Source organism: Periplaneta americana, chromosome 3 (genome assembly GCF_040183065.1).
Source record: "Periplaneta americana isolate PAMFEO1 chromosome 3, P.americana_PAMFEO1_priV1, whole genome shotgun sequence".
NCBI lineage: Eukaryota > Metazoa > Arthropoda > Insecta > Blattodea > Blattidae > Periplaneta > Periplaneta americana.
Genome location: NC_091119.1, coordinates 112,964,938 through 112,983,001, shown reverse-complemented (window position 1 = coordinate 112,983,001; position 18,064 = coordinate 112,964,938). Strand labels below are relative to the sequence as shown.

Sequence of the window (18,064 nt, the reverse complement as noted above, 5' to 3'; positions counted from 1 at the left end):
TTCAGTCCAATATTCTTCTATGCTCGAAAATTATGTCCTGTGCAGCATCGATACTTTCTGGAACGTTCACAGGAACGGGTATTTCATTACGGTGTTCATCTTTGATCTTCGTTCTTCCTCTATTAAATCCTGTAACTTAATATTTTATGGTGGCGCACGAAGGGTAATGATCCCTCAATTTATTCACCATATCGGCATAAATTTTCTTACCGGATAACCTTTGAAAAGTACTAGGTACTTTATCACGGACCGATACTTAATTTCATCAAAATTAAATTTCTTATCTGACGTAATTTTTTAGCAACTTATAGAATAGGCTAAACGTTTTATTACTAAACTCAATGAAGTGGCTATATATATATATATATATATATATATATATATATATATATATATATATATATATATATAACAACATAACTCTTTCTCTTGATAACCGCTTTAGTTTTTGTTTAAATTACAACGAAGATCCAAGGCTAACTATATAATATCAACGCCCAATAGTATACAGGGTGTTTCCGAGGTGGTGTTACAAACTTTTAGGGATGATGGCGAAGGGCACATGTATCAATGAGATCAGGAAACATGGTCCGGAAATGACTGAGTCGAAAGTTAGCCTGTAAGCAAAAATAGTTGTGTGGAAATGGAATTGTAATTTGGCACCACGTGCCCTCCTTCCCTTAACTTTTGGAACAGTCGTGGAAAGATGGTATGGGCCGGATGTCTCCTACGTGGGTACTTGCCCCGATACAATCTGTGAGCTTGTCTACTGTTCCCATTTGCTCATCCGTATTCGAAAATCAGATCTGCTTATTCCGCTCTCGTGTACTCCTCCATTTCACTAGGACTCATCGACTGGACACTGCAACTTGTATACATACACTGCTGTCTACAGACGTGCATATCAGGACCGACCATGTCCGTTACACATTACGCTGTCTGCATTGCTTTAGTGTAGTTTCCTGTCCCCATCCCTCAGACAGCGCATTGAATGTAATACTGTAAGTAGACAACGTCAGATGAATACAGGATGTGTAAGATGTACAGATAAATACACATAAATAAGGTGTACAGAGGAATAAAATTATTTCAGTTCCACAGAACTAATTTTGCTTGTAACTTTCGACTCGGTCATTTCCGGATCAGGGTTCCTTACCTATCTCAAATTGATACATGTGCCCTTCGCCATCATCCCTGAAAGTTTGTAACACCACCTCGGAAACACTCTATATATGGGCAATGTATAGAAAGGGCGAAACGTCCCATTTATTTTTCCTGCAAAACAAATCTGTTCATGAAAATTGTATCCATGTGTATGACTTTAACGGACGTATTTCGAGGTGTGATCATGGTGGGAGACATCTGGCGGACCTGAGGGAAACCATAACACACTGAAATTCCCAACCATTCCAAGAGTGCAAGGTGACAAGGTGAATACAAGAGTTTTTAATGTGGAGGAGAGACCTTTGGCTTCTGTGTGGGCTCACGAGCGGCCACATATCGGAAAAACTATGAGTAACATCATGCATGCGCCTGTCCAAATTTCTGTTTGTTAATTCATTGAAAGTGCGAAAATATTTTAATTCTCTCTCACTTCAACAAGTTGACTATGTTCAGTGGTGTCTTACCACAACCAGCCCTGAAATCCTGCATGATGTTATTCATGGGTTTTCCGGTATGTGGCCGCTCGTGGACTCACACGGAAGCCACAAGTCTCTCCTCCATACTGAAAACGCTCGTATTCACCTCGTCATCTTGCACTTCTGTAATGGCTGGGAATCTCCTTGTGTTATGGTTTCCCTCAGGTCCGCCAGATGTCTCCGACCATGATCACATCTCGAAATACGTCTCGAAAAAATATGGTGGACAGAATATCAAAGGAACGTAAGAAACAGTGGACGAAATATCCGTGGCCATAGTGTCTGGGAACCGTCTGCCAATGTCATACGAGTAACACTGACAATTTTCTTGAACATATTTGTTTTGCAAGAAAAATAAACAGGTGGGCTGGGACTTTTCGCTCGCTCTGTACAAACTGAATCGTCACCTGAATCCCGTTCCTTACCAGATAAAACAACTCATTAATCTACATGAGTATGAGATTCGTGTAACTGTCGACAATTTCAGTTCAGAACAGAATTCACAAAATTATGTGTATTATAACTGTAAGTCATTAATCCAATTCAAAAGATCAATGATTAATATTTTGAAAATTTAATAATTATTGACTACGTACACTCTCTAAGTTCTCATTAACGCATAAATAACAAGTCTAAATAGTGATGGCATGATTGAAGTAATTTAGAAAACGTCAAAAACACAAAAACCACATCTCCCTCGCCGAGAGAAGTCAATAATTTATTCACCAATCGCTTAACATTTTACAACGCACGCGAGTAAGAGGAGGTGAACCATTCGCTGAATTGACACGCTCACCGACGAATATATCTATACAGAGGCGCAGACAATAGCTGAAATAAATCACTCATTCACTACCTACACAAAAAATTAATTCAATTATCATGAAACTCCAATAAGTGATTGAAAAAAAAATGTCAACATAAAACGCTAATTAATGGATCCTATCAAACACAAACAGCAAACACCATATGGAAAATTGAACCAGACAGTAAATACATAATGGCTTGCCGCCGTGGTGGCTCAGCTGGCAAAGCGCTGGCTCACTACGACTGCGAACCCGGTTCGAGTCCCGATGATGGCGGAGTCGTATTTGTGGTGGACAAAGCCAAGATTCCTGGAGGTTTTCTCGGGGTTCTACCATTTCCCTCCATAATTTCACCGTCTTTCTCCATTTCAATATTCCTCATCATTTTAATAGTATTTACCGAATATGATGTATTGTGATGGCGTTCAGACGGCGTTAGTCTGAGGAGACGTAATATGCTTTCGGAATACCAAAAGGCACTCTAGTGGAACTTTATCGGATCTTTAAGCCTATCACATAGCTAAGTCACATTCCAACGAAGAAAGCGACCGTTCGGACTTCAAAATTTATTCTTAAGTACAGAGTGGTGATTCACACTAAGCCCATTCGAGGAGACAATGCTAGTGTTCGGGTCTCTCCTCCGTATAAAGGGGAAAAAAGTAATTACTTTAAGGCGCAATCGTTTACTGATTAGATAAAATGTCACAAACAATAACTTAAAGCAAAATCACTTACTGAATACATGAACAATGTTTACTATATGCTGATGATGTTAAATTGTATAAAGTCACTAACAAACAACAAGACCTTTTGATCTAAAGCATGATTTGGGCAGATTATATAGATGGAGTATTGACAATTTTCTTCTGTTAAATCCTAATAAATGTTGCTTTATTACTTATTCTAAAAATAGGACAATTGCTCAAAATTCGTATGAAATTAATGGTGTGAAATTACTTAGAGCAGAATCATTTAAGGATTTTGGTATTTATTTTATACACAACTTATGTTTTAAAATGCACTTAAATCACGTGGAAATTGATGCATATAGAAAATTAGGATTTATAATCAGAAATACAAAAGAATTAAAAAATATAAATATTACTGATACTCTATATAAAACTCTAGTTAGGAGTAAGCTAGAATATGCGTCTGTAATATGTCACCTCAGTTCCAGTCCCATCTGATGCAAATAGAAAGGATACAGAAAAGATTTTAACATTATTTATATTTTAAAAAACATCATGTGTCGCCTTATCAAAGGCAAATTTCACATAATCAGTTACATTTTGAATTTAATTACAAAATTTTAAAATCTAGACGATTAATAAATAGCCAAATTTTACTCTATAAGACTGTTAATGGTATATTGAATAACTGTGATTTTCTTAAATTCCTTCAGTTCAATGTAAAAAGAACAGAATTACGTCATAGGCAACCTTTTATTATTCCAATTCCTAGAACTATTTTCTTCAAGAACTCTCCATTGTTTGTTATGTGTTATTACAACTCTCTGTCTTTAAACTGTGATTCTCAATTAGATTTCACTTTAACAGTTAAAAATTTTCATACAATAATAAAAAGAATTGTACTTCCTTGGATATTTAAATTATGAATAAGTATATTATAATGTTTCTTACTCTAGTTTTGGAATAATTTTGCATTATTATATTGTCATTTGGCACTATATTAACTGCAATATTATATTCTAGCATATATTGTGTATCTTTCTTTCTTGCGTTTGTGTTGTTTGTTTTGTTTTTTCTTATTGTGTATTTTGTATATGTAACAATGTAAGCCACCTATAATTGGAAGCTTGCTTCTGTTGGTGGTGAATTTAAAATGAAATAAAATAAAATAAATAAAGTGACAATTACTTTAGGGTACAGTCATTACCTTAACAGGAAAAGAGCAACTGACAGTAACTTCTGAGCACAATCACTTATCCATCACGTTAACAACTACAAATAATATCTTAATAACAGACCGAGTTAACAGAACTGGACCATAACTGCATGGCAAAAATCACTTACCAGATTAACAGCCATTCACACATATCAATTTCAAGGCATAATCACAGAAAATCCCTCCAACTTGGAATTTTTTATTAATTGCCTCCATAATTTTGTCAATTAAACTAAATGTTAACAACCATGGAGAGTTTTATGACACAATAATTGATTTATCAGGTTAACAGCAACTGACAATGACTTCAGAGCACAATTACTGAATAGGTTAACAGTTAGTGACGTCTTCAAGGCGCAACTACTTTCTTATAAGTAGAGCTAAGAACTGTATGCCGTTACAGTGCGCTTTATGCGCCTCTGACTTTTGGTACCAGCACGTAATTGAGTTCGGGTGGGGTTTCAGTGTGTTTCATTGAGCAGTGAACTTTAGTTGATCGGCTACATTACGACCGAATACTGCTATTCGTAACAGACAACATTCAACGTCCTGTAAAGAAGAATAATAATAGCAAGATGTCGAGGACGGAATTTGTGACAATTTCAAATGAGAAAATTTGTAATAACGATACAGATATTGAGATAAATAATGCTTGTGTAAAATATTTCAAATACTCCCCCATTGTTTCTGCAGAAGTAGAACGAAGTTTCTCTAGAGATAAGGCTGTTTTTTCTAGCAACAGGCAATCATTCTCCTTTGAAAATTTGAAAATGTGGTTTGTTATTCACTGCAACAATATATGAAATGAAAAATTATGTAAAACAAAAACGTAACACACTATCATATTAATATAGTGAAATAATAAGGCTGATTGATACATGTCAATGTCATATTAGGTGTATTTTCTACAGACATAAAATAACATGTAGTCAATGATATTGTGACGAACAGAATAGTTGGAACACAAAATAGGACAAAAAAGTAGCAAACAAGATGAAAAAAATACTGAATAAATATGTTTATGTAAAATTTGTAACAATTTCAAATGAGGAAATTTATAATGATACAGATTTTGAGATAGATAATGCTTGTGTAAGATATTTCAAATATGTCCTCATTGTTTCCGCAGAAGGGGAACGAAGTTTCTCTAGATATAAGGCTGTGTTTTCTAGCAACAGGCAATAATTCTCCTTTGAAAATTTGAAAATGTGGTTTGTTATTCACTGCAACAATATATGAAATAAAAATTATGTAAAACAAAAACGTAATACATCATTATATTAACATAGTGAAATAATAAGGTTGAAACTTGCCAATGTTATATTAGATGTATTTTCTACAGTCAGAAAATAAATTGCCTTTAAATAGTGCAATTTTTCTTTAACAAAGAAAATGACGTCTTTAAATTTTTCTTTAGCAGATAATTGTGTTTCGAAGTCAAAAGAGTGGCTTTCAACCATCCAAATGCTGAGGACTACCGTGATGATCAGCGTCGGTTCAAACGAACGAAAGACACTGCGTTAACTCACCTCAACTCTGAGACGTACTCAAAGTCAGAGGCGCACGAAGCGCACTGGTAGTATAACGGCATATATTCCTCAGTCCTACTTATCAGGTTAACAACTTCAGTGAACAATCATTGGAACGAGTGGATAACGCGGACAGTACAGCAGCGTCGACTACGTTGCCACTAGTCACCGGGCCGTACCGAGCCATGTCAAACAAAAGAGAATCGAAATGTTACCAGTAAAATTCGTGACTATATTGTATAAGAATTCACTGCACTAGTCAAGTGCAAGATTTACGGAGCAAAACAGAGGGTTTTTGAAAAGGCTACACTAAAAGAAAATGTGCGTTTTTGAAGGTATAACATGTTATCACAAGGAAATGAAGGAGAAATACGATGTGGTTCAGAGAATTTCGTTCAAATGAACTAATTTTATAAAAGAAAATATTAAATCAAAGGGATGGACCTAACATTCACTTGTGTCACTTTTGCGCGAAGCGCTTTTCACTAACACATCCCCTCATCAAACCCTACCTTAACCTTGTCACTGACAGTGGGCCTACTTGTCACTAATCTAGCTCCTCATCAAGCCCTGTCACTAACTTTGCGTCTAATTAACACTAATATGCTGTATCTCCTGGACAAACCTTATCTAACAGTGGCGCTATCTCTCAGTCATGTTAAGAACGTCGGAGGGAGAGAGAAATAAAACAAATATCTCCTGGTAACAACGCTACAGGTAAACTTCATACCTATATGATGGTGACATCGTGTACTTAGTTCTAATTGGTTATCACGTATCAAAGCTGCTGTATCTAATTTTCCACTTTAGCGCAATCATTTTCTGGCCATGTTAACAGCAAATGAGAATAATTACAAAACACGATTCCTGACTGAGTGGGTTAAGAGCCACCGATCATAACTCAGTACACAATTACTCACTCACCAGGTTAACAGCAAATGACCATAACTCTAATATGCAATCATCTGTACTTAATCCATTAATTTTATTACAAAGAAGATTAATAAAAATTTGTCTAACCAAAAATAGCTATGGATTACCCAACAAATTTAATTTATACAGATTTCAAAGTATTAACTATTGAAGAAATTTATACATATAGTTTACTAACTTACTGCCACAGAAATCAAATGAAACATAAATTTAATCGACATGAATATCCTACTAGAAAACAAACGTCTACTTTCCTATTAATTGAGCCTAAATGTCATACAAGTGCAGCTCTTAAACATGGTGCTAGTTTCGGCCCAAGACTTTATAATAAAATTACAAACAATTTTCCATATTTGAAATATTTTAAAATTGAAGCTTTTAAAAAAGAAATTTATAAAATTATTCATGATATATAATATTAACAAATGTGTGTAATTTTTACCTTTTATTTCTGTCGACTATATTCATGCTTTTATTGAATATCACTGGCTTCTGTCTGATTGTCAGTTTATATTAAATGTGTTTTTTCTCTTTCTTCTTTTTTCTGCTCTTGTGTGTTATTTATTGGTTTGAATTAAGTTACTTACTTACAAATGGCTTTTAAGGAACCCGGAGGTTCATTGTCGCCCTCACATAAGCCCGCCATCGGTCCCTATCCTGTGCGAGATTAATCCAGTCTCTATTATCATATCCCATCTCCCTCAAATCCATTTTAATATTATCCTCCCATCTACGTCTCGGCCTCCCCAAAGGTCTTTTTTCCCTCCGGCCTCCCAACTAACACTCTATATGCACTAACACGTGTTACATGCACTGCCGCCCATCTCAAACGTCTGGATTTAATGTTCCTAATTATGTCAGGTGAAGAATACAATGTGTGAAGTTCTGCGTTGTGTAACTTTCTCCATTCTCCTGTAACTTCATCCCTCTTTAGCCCCAAATATTTTCCTAAGAACGTTATTCTCAAACACCCTTAATCTCTGCTCCTCTCTCAAAGTAAGAGTCAAAGTTTCACAACCATACACAACAACCCAGCAGACTAGATGACAAAAGCTTCTCAACCGAATAATAACAGGCATTTCCCATATTTATTCTGCGTTTAATTTCCTCCCGAGTGTCATTTATATTGCTACTGTTGCTCCAAGATATTCGAATTTTTCCACCTCTTCGAAGGATAAATCTCCAATTTTTATATTTCCATTTCGTACAATATTCTGGTCACGAGACATAATCATATACTTTGTCTTTTCGGGATTTACTTCCAAACCTATCGCTTTACTTGTGTCAAGTAAAATTTCCGTGTTTTCCCTAATCGTTTGTGGATTTTCTAATAACATATTCACGTCATTCACATAGACAAGAAACTGTATTTAGTAAACTGTCCTTGTAAATTTTATGTTATATTTTTGGCTAAGACCATAGCGTACACGAGCCTGGCTCTTACGGTAGTAGCCAGAAACATTTTTGTTTTATAATTTTAATTTGTACTCACTAGCTAGCTAGTTAAATAAATTAAATAAATTTTAGCTAACCAGCCTCCTATGGCGCATCCAGGGCAATGACTCTGTCATAAATTGGTCTACACAACTGGCTTCATTGGATGCCAATTACCCATCACTAATTAAAAAAAGCTTTAGAACACAAGCATTGACTAATTACTTATAGTTACAGATGACTTCAGACCCAATCACTAACTGAACAGGTAAACAGTCACTCGCCATAACTTCAGGATGTAATCACTGACTGACCAAATGAATAGATGTATCTTTGCAAGTTCTATCACTAAAAGAATCAAATGGTTTAACTAGATTATAACAGGCACTGACAAAGCTTTCAGATTTTAATCACTAACTGAATCAAATGATTTATCTAGGTAAACAATTACTGATGCTAATTTCTCAGGCAATTAAGTGACAATTAAATGGTATGTTCAGGTAAACAGTCAGTGACAGAACTTTCAGGGCCCAGTCACTGAGCGAATCGAGTGGTTTACCCAATTAAACAATTACTGACACTACTCTCCCAACCAATTAGTGAATCGATATTTCTGTGTTACGACGTTAAGATACAAATGTATTTATAACCTTGGTTTCTAATCTAACCATATGACTCTTAAACAAAATTGAACGCGGACGCCAACTTCACACCGAAAGTAGGGGTCGAAGTGATATAAACAGGTAAACAATCATTGACGTTACTTTCAAAACCACATTACATACTGAATCGAGTAGTTTACGCAGGTCATCTATCACTGACATTACTTTCAGAGTTAAACACATAATGACTCCAATAGTTTATTCAAGTAAATAATCACTGATATTTTCTGAGCAACATCACACACTGGCTCTAGTTGTTTACTTCAGTAAACAGTCACCGACGCCAGTTTCAGAGCTAAATCACATACTGAAACACTCAATGACACTACTTTCAGAGCTAAATCACATATTGGAACAGTCAATAACACTACCTTCAGAGCTAAATCACATACTGGAATAGTCAATGACACTACTTTCAGACTAAATCACATACTGGAACAGTCAATAACACTACTTTCAGAGCTAAATAACATACTGGAACAGTCAATGACACTACTTTCAGAGCTAAATCACATACTGGAACAGTCAATAACACTACTTTCAGAGCTAAATCACATACTGAAACAGTCAATGACACCACCTTCAGAGCTAAATCACATACTGGAACAGTCAATGACACTACTTTCAGAGCTAAATCACATACTGGAACAGTCAATAACACTACTTTCAGAGCTAAATCACTTACTGTACCAGTCAATAACACTACTTTCAGAGCTAAATCACATACTGAAACAGTCAATGACACTACTTTCAGAGCTAAATCACATACTGGAACAGTCAATGACACTACTTTCAGAGCTAAATCACATACTGGAACAGTCAATAGCACTACTTTCAGAGCTAAATCACATACTGGAACAGTCAATGACACTACTTTCAGAGCTCAATCACGTACTGATTCGAATGGTTTACCAAGTAAAATCACTGGCAATGCTTTCAGAGCTAAATCACATACTGAGTCGAGTGGTATTATTTTCAGAGCTAAATCACATACTGAATGGAGTGTTTACTCAAATAACAATCAATGGCATTACTTTCAGAGCTAAATCACATAGTGACTCGAGTTGTTTACCCAGGTAAACAGTGACTGGCATTATTTTCAGAACTAAATCGCATACTGAATACAGTAGTTTACCCAAATAAACAATCACTGGCGTTACTTTCAGAGCTAAGTCATATATTGACCCGAGTTGTTTACCTAGGTAAACAATAATTTACATTAGTTTCAGAGCTAAATCATATACTGAATCAAGTGGTTATGCCAAGTAAACAATCATTGGCATTACTTTCAGAGCTATATCATATATTGAGTCAAGTTGTTACACAAGTTACCAGTAATTGACACTACTTTCAGAGCTACATCAGATTACTGAATCTAGTAGTTTACCAAGTAAACAATCACTGACATTACTTTCAGACCTAAATCACATACTGGTTCCAGTTATTTACCCAGAAAACTACACTGATACAATTTTCAAAGTTAAATCAAGTACTGTATCTGCTAGTTTACTCATGTAAACAGTCACACTACTTTCACAGTTAAATTACATACGAAATCGAATGGCTAATTCAGGCAAATAACCACTAACATTGTCTTCAGAATTAAATCACATACTGACTAGAAAGGTTTATCCAAGTAGTCAGTCAATGGCACAACTTTCAGAACTAAATCACATACTGACTGGAATGGTTTATCCAACTAATAAGTAAATGGCACTACTTTCAGAGCTAAATCACTTACTGAATGGAATGGAGTGATTTATTCAAGTTAAGTCACTGACATTAATAAATCACATACTGAATCGAGTGATTTACCCAGGTAAATAGTCATTTACATTGTTTTAGAAGTAAATCACTTACTGAATTGTGTAGTTTATCCAGGTAAACAGTCATTGACATTACTTTCAGAACTAAATCACATACTGAATGGAGTGGTTTACCCAGATAAATAGTCATTGACATTGTTTTCAGAGCTAAATCACTTGCTGAATAGAGTAGTTTACCTAGGTAAATAATCATTGACATTACTTTCACAACTAAATTACATATGGAATCGAGTGGTTTACCCAGGTAAATAGTCATTGACATTTCTTTCAGAGCTAAATCACTCAGTGAATGGAGTAGTTTACCTAGGTAAACAGTTACTGCCACTTCTTTCTTTCAGAGCTAGATCACATACTGAATATGGTCTTACCAGGTAAACAGTCACTGACACTGCATTCAGAGCTAGATCACATAATAAATCGAATTATTTATCCAGCTAAATAGTCACTGACACCCCTTTCATAGTCCAATCATAGAGTGAAGCCAGCGTTTTACCCAGGTAAACAACCACACTTGAGAACCTAATTACGGGTTGGATCGAGCGGCTTTACTGTTCTCAAAGCGACAAAGTGTAAGACTCACGGGCAAGGCGCGACTCCAGACCCAGGTACCACTGCCAGCGTCGCCGCCGCCCTCGTCGTCGCTGTCCTCGGAGCCCAGGGACCCCGTGGGTCCAGGGCCGGGGCCGGGCGTGGGGTCGCTAAGGCGGAGGCGCAGCCCGTCCCTGTAGGCGCTCATGCCCGCCGCATGGTGACTCGCATCGCCACGCCCGGCGCTCCGCGCCGCGACGCCAGCACTTGCCTGCGTGCGCACCCGCGACGACACTGCTGCTATCTACCAGCTTGTTGCCGAACGCATGTACATACTGTCACTGCTGGTTTAATGATAAAATATCGACTACAGCAGCTTCTTTCCAGCGGGAGTTCTGAATCGTCCTTAGGGTACGAACAAGACGAAGTCTGGCTGATTACAGAGTTCGTCGCTCGTAGCCTACCTGGTCGCTGGAGAGAAGTCAGGGTGATCAAAACGAAGCTTGTTTGTATCTGTCAGTCGGTGTAGCTGAACTCACTCTGCTTTTTCAAAATTATCTTTAAAAAACAAAATAACAATTTGTAAAAGTGCCAGAAAGAACTGTACTGGTCTCCAGAATCTCCTGAGTACTTTAGATATTTTGGCACTTTCATTGCGGAAATAACCACGTAAATAATTCCAATTTTCTGAAAAGCGTCCTTTATCACAATAAAACCCTTTCATTAAATCCCATGTAGTTCATTGTAATGCAAATAGAACACTGATAAAAATAAAATGTATTAATTACCAAGAGGTCAGTACCGATACTTATCTCAAGTTTCTAAAATCATCACTTATTGTAAAACATCAATTTTTCATTTAGAAATTTACTTATTATTGGTATCCATTTCACACCACCTCATTCTAGTGCAGAGGTCAAGAAAGCATGGGACTATCTATATGCCCCAAGAGCCTTTATGGTATGTTAAGGGGATACCTTTATCTTTATTGGTACCGTATCCATTTCAACTCCTATTTCATCTCACAATTTCACAATAAGATATAGGTTTTTGTGGTCGGGATAAGCCTGACTCTAAACATTGCAAATATTTGAAATTAATCTTTCACAATCCATTATACGCATTTAGGTCGCTGGTAGCTGGATAAAATGAAGGATTCCATTCTACCAGCTACCAGCGGACTAAAAGGCTAGGTAGCAATCGACTGAACAATCTTCGTCTTGCACGTCTCCAGTGTAACGTTTAGGCATTCCTTCCATGAAGGTAACCAGTCAGGCTACCAGCTACCAGCCAGGCTTCGTCTTATACGTACCCTAAGACTGTAGAAACTAGCGTCGTGCATTATAGGCGCTATGTTCGATTCAAGTTTGTCGAGTTTGGCGAAGTTCGATATTCGCCGATGTTCGCTCTGCAGAAGTAGGTCTGTCATGTTTGTTCCACCTTGTTATAAAAATATTCGCCGTCCTCCACTCTCACCCTTTATGTTTTAACCGCTTATGGATTTTAGAACAGATCTAGCCATTAGTTTTAGATATGAAATAAAACGAAGTTTGTAATGTCTTGGTTACCCCTCTCATGTTCGAACATTGCAGGACACTAGTACAAACGTACTCTTGAAAAATGAAACTGATCGGCTTCTTGATCAGTGAACTGTCGAAGTCCTATTAGGGAAGTGCGCGGTTCACATGAGGAAACTTCTTCGTGCAATTTTCATGCACGCTATAATTCAAGGCGCTCTTGGTGACAACCTCTACAGCGTGCTTGTAATATAGTAATGATAAGAATGATTACTGGTATTATTTAGGAAGTTAAAAGTTTTACTTTGTCACAATAATGTTTTAGTTACAGATCATATTCCTGCCACACGATACCCCCATTCTGGTTTGATGATCTTCCACCTCTGCTTAGGCATGTGAACGTGAGGCAAGCAGCAGGTTTGGGGTCTTCAAAGGCTGTAGCACCACGGATTATTATTATTATTATTATTATTATTATTATTATTATTATTATTATTGTTAGACTATTATTATTATTATTATTATTATTATTATTATTATTATTATTATTATTATTATTATTATTATTATCTTCTGCATCGCATGCATAGAGATAGAATCCCAGAAGTCATGCTCCACTATCGTCCAAATGGGAAGAGATCTCTCGGTCGTCCAAAGAAGCGCTGGATTGAAAATTCAACTATGAGATCTATGAGATCGTAACAGGCCATTTGGCCTAATTATTCTCATTTGAAGGGAAGAAGAAGATTATTATTATTATTATTATTATTATTATTATTATTATTATTATTATTATTATTATTATAAAGGGTGGTATTCGCTAAGAAGACACCTATATATCCAACGATACATTCTAATCACCGAACGCTCTCTAGTATGGATAGTGTAGACTGTTTCACTCCAGCCTTGTACGCGATCAAGTGTTTATATCATTATTTAAACACTTTGGCATCCGTCTGCTCTATTTCTCATTTATGAAACATTTCTTCATAAGACTGTTATGATTATAAATACCTGTCGATCATTACAACTACATAAATTATACGCAGTTTTCTGAATATACGTAGCTTGACTCTTCCGAACGATGACGAAAGTACCCTATACACATGAGGAGCTCCGAAACAAAACCCGTTAAGTCCACCTCCGATCAAAATTGAGTTTGAAACGGATTCATGCTCTATGAAATGTCCTACATCGATCTACAGTCTCTATTCTGAACTCCGTTGCATTCCTGTTAAAACTGCGGTCGAAATCGAGTGTTTGTTTCATAATCCATTCAGTCCACCGCTCCAGTCGGAACAAACCCCGTTAAGTGAACAGTCTCAGACTTCTGTTTATTTTGCAGCCACATAATATTAACAATTTTATTAGTTCATTGTTGCAGCTTCAGCTGTTGCTGGAGGCATATCAATATTACTGTAACGGCATCATTGTTGGTGTATAAATTACACATGTTTAATAATTTAAGCAGGAGAATAAAATTGTATTCGTAGAAAATAAGTCAGTCTCGCAATAGGTGCCGTGGAGGGAAGTGTGTCTGTCTTAGAGGGATCTCTAGGGTCCAGAAAGAGGAAATTAATGACAGAGACAATGTGAAAAACAGAATATAAAGCCAGATACAATATTTAATATTAAATCTCCACTGTAAATTAAATGAAAATAATGTAGTCCTGAGTTAAATAGTTCGTAAAAATGTCATGGATATACGACTCCACAATTTTATTCTAGATATTATAATGATAAGGATTTTGGTCTCATGGAATTTGAACCTCCCGGTAGTCACAAGGAAGGGCGCTTCAAATGCTGTTCGATCCCCGTATATAGTTTTATAAAGCCAAGAAAAAGGGTTTGTGCACATTACAACAAAGTGGAACAAGACGGCTTCTTGCTTCATTGATGTCTGTTTAATCCAAGAAGAGGCGACGTCAACGAAAACACGATTTCGGAAAATTGAACAGTCTTGTTGTAAAATATATAGTAAGAGGGTTTTCGAATGTAGTCATCATGTTCATGATAGCGTACATAATAATCTATGCATTTGTAAGCGTCTCAAAAATATTATTTCCGACCTGGGTAGCATATTGGTAGCGTACTCGCCAATGAACTCAAAGGTTGCGTGGTCAAACCCGGCCCAGGGGGTGGATTTTAAGTTTCTAAAATCCATAGGACATCAAAGATGTTACCCTAAAGATACTCAATTCAATGTTACACTTGGTTATGTCGCGATATAACCAAGTTGTTAGCGCGACTATTATTATTATTATTATTATTATTATTATTATTATAGGTAAGAGGTGCCAATAATGAGGAGATTCCAATCTGTTCATTCTTTCGTGCTCTCTTCGGTATCGGTCAATGTTGACTGAACATTATAGCATCCAACACACTGGCTGGAAAGCCCACTAAGGAAAGATGGGGTGACGATCGTAGGTCAAAACGGTCTCAAAAAAAGAGACGATCTGTTATTACATTTATATCAAACTTGAAAGCATGCGAAAGCCACTACTCTTTCGGAAAAAGTAAGAAATTGTACCTTCTTTCAAATCTCAGTATAAGCAAACTACACAAAATGTATAATTCCAGTGTCAGACTCTTTGAAAGTAAAATGGTGGTTCTTTTACAACATCTTTTCCACTGAATTCAACTTTGGGTTTGGTACACCTGCTACGGACATGTAGATATTGTACAAGAATGCATCATGAAGTGTAATCCTCTGTAAGAAAAAGGAAGAAACTCGTGCTGCACTCATCGTCCACAAAATCAAAGGAAAGAAATTCTACAAAATGTTGAAAGAAACTCAAAAAATTCTGACACACTTTGTTTCGATTTACAACAGGTTCAGCCGTGGCCGAAACTACCAATAAGTGAGGCTTTTATGTTAGAAAGATCAGATTCTACGTATTCTGTATTACAGATGTTGAGAACAAATCCCCTAACTTTTATTGCTGAACTGAAAATCAGGCAAGCCGAGGAGTAAAAGTAGCTTCAGCTGTTACAAATTTTCTTAGCAGACAGAATTTTGATGAAGCTGTCTTTATTAAAATGCTAGTTCCAGACAGGTGTGGAGGCCAAAATCGAAATTTCATTCTTGTACATACTCTCTAGTGGTGGCTTCTGCAATCTGTGAAAGACATATGTATGATTTTTCCTGGTCGAGGCCATTCATATCCTCCCAACAGGTAGGGCGTTTGACATAATAGAAAAAGCATTGCGAAGGCACTCTGAAATATTTATGCCTGAAGACTACCATAATTTATGTCGTAATGTGGACAAAGTTTCCATTCTGGGGATAGATTAGAAAGTTCAAGATTTCAATGCATTTACCTCCAAAGTTCATAAGCAGGAAGGGATCAGCACTATGAAAACGATACGTTTGATGAAGAAAATAAAGGCAGGTAAAACAAATGTAAATGTAGCAATGAATGTGTTATATCGACTTGATCATTCTAGACGTTCGAAATCAATGTTAGAGAGAGGTTGTCATGTGAAAGATATAACTCACCCCTTGAACATGCCAGCTTGCCCAGGTAATGTTAAAACTGCAAAGAAGGCTGATATGGACTGTTTGTTGAAACAAAGATCTGGAGATGAGTGGAGGAACATGCCGAAACTACAGTTTTACGCAAACATTGTTGATTATAAGAAAAATGAGACGGAATGAAGAGGAAAATGAAAGATGTGATTGTCTTGATAAGGAAGAAGGTTTTGGAATGATATAGCATTTTCTTTTGTGTTTTGATTTGCTTGTGAACATGACTAAAGCATAATAGTCATAAATTTTGGACCATTAATTCATTAACAGTCACTGTCATATGTACTGGTACGAGTTAATTTTGATTTAGTAAACTTTATTTCCTAAAGTTCATACTTGTTTTTCGTTAGCTTCCGTTTCTAAAACCGTTTTGTCCACCCGTATGGAACAAAACAAGTTAAGTCCATCCGAAAATTTTTTTTTTTTTAAGTTGCGATTATTCCTAAATTAGATGCACTGATTTTCAGCGCTAGTCATTTTGTTATCAAGAAAGAGTCCTTTTTACAACAGTGGTTTCTTTTAATTTTTTTTATACACAAGTTTAAGCGGTAGAAGTTTTTCGTCTTTTCTGAAAATTTATGATTTGTGGACTTAACGGGTTTTGTTTCGGAGCTCCTCATATATAGTCTTAACCCTTATTTTAGAATTTTGCAGATGTTACATTTTATTTTACTGTTTCATATTTTATAATATTGTACAATATTATAGTATTGTGAAATTTTAATTTTCCTACCAATTTTTTTCTATTGTTCTATTAAAATTATAGCATACAGTGTATTAACCTGTTGTATCTTATAGGATACTTTGCGAATTTAAGGGTTAAAGACGCAGCCACTTTCATTTTAGCTAAGGATTGTAAGTGGAGCACATTGCGATAATGCTTCATTTAATTGCCTTCTTTAGCGGCGATTTGATTTCGTAATCTGGATGTACTCAAACTACTTTTTTTTTTTTTTTTCATTTTACTCAATAGTTTTCAGTTGACGGTTTCCAAAGGAATCGAGATTTTGTAACATAATGAGGTTTGTAGTGCATGAAATGTCAGAACTGATTTTCTTTTTTCGGAACGCATCACTTCACTGTTATTTTTATTCCATCACAGCTCCAATATTGCCACATTATTATTTCACGTACTTGACATACAATAAATTATTCGTGTAACAAATTCCTGTTATACAACAATACTTTAGGTAGGTCAGAAGCTGGTACATCATGACGCCATGTTTTCATTCCGGAAGTTAAGAGATAAATTACTTTTAGACGTACCAGTAGCCCCAGCAGCCTCTATCATCTCCTTAGCCTCTTCGGTAACGCAATTACGCAGGCCCATCGTTCCGCGGATTCTTTTCGTCGCCAGGATTAACTGGAACAAATATATGTGATGGGGAAGATCACAGGATGAGGATTCTTCCTGGGATTGAGCTATTTCCCTCAATTCCACAAATCCCATTAATATTTTCCTTTCCACCTAATTTTTTACTACAGCAGAGCACCGATTATCCGAATGCCGATCAACTGAAATATCGGTTAACCGAAAGCATTCCAGTCGACAAATTCAAATTTGGGCGCAAGTTTCGCTAGCGCTGTCAAATTAGGCTAGTCAGTTCTCTGTGTTATTTGTAACACGTGTGATACAAAATATATACTATATGTACAGTTTTGTGTTTAATATTAGTGTTTCTTTGTTTCATACTGCTCCTATGACACCAGTACAAATTGTTTTCGTAAATGATTAGTTATCCTAAAAATCAG

The 18,064-nt window shown here is 36.2% G+C and overlaps 1 protein-coding gene across 4 annotated transcripts in view; it reads right to left on the bottom strand.

Moving 5' to 3' along the window:
• The window catches only part of LOC138696394 (rho guanine nucleotide exchange factor 17), a 348,700-nt gene that overhangs the window by 176,555 nt on the left and 154,081 nt on the right, over positions 1 to 18,064 (bottom strand). The window lies entirely within an intron of this gene.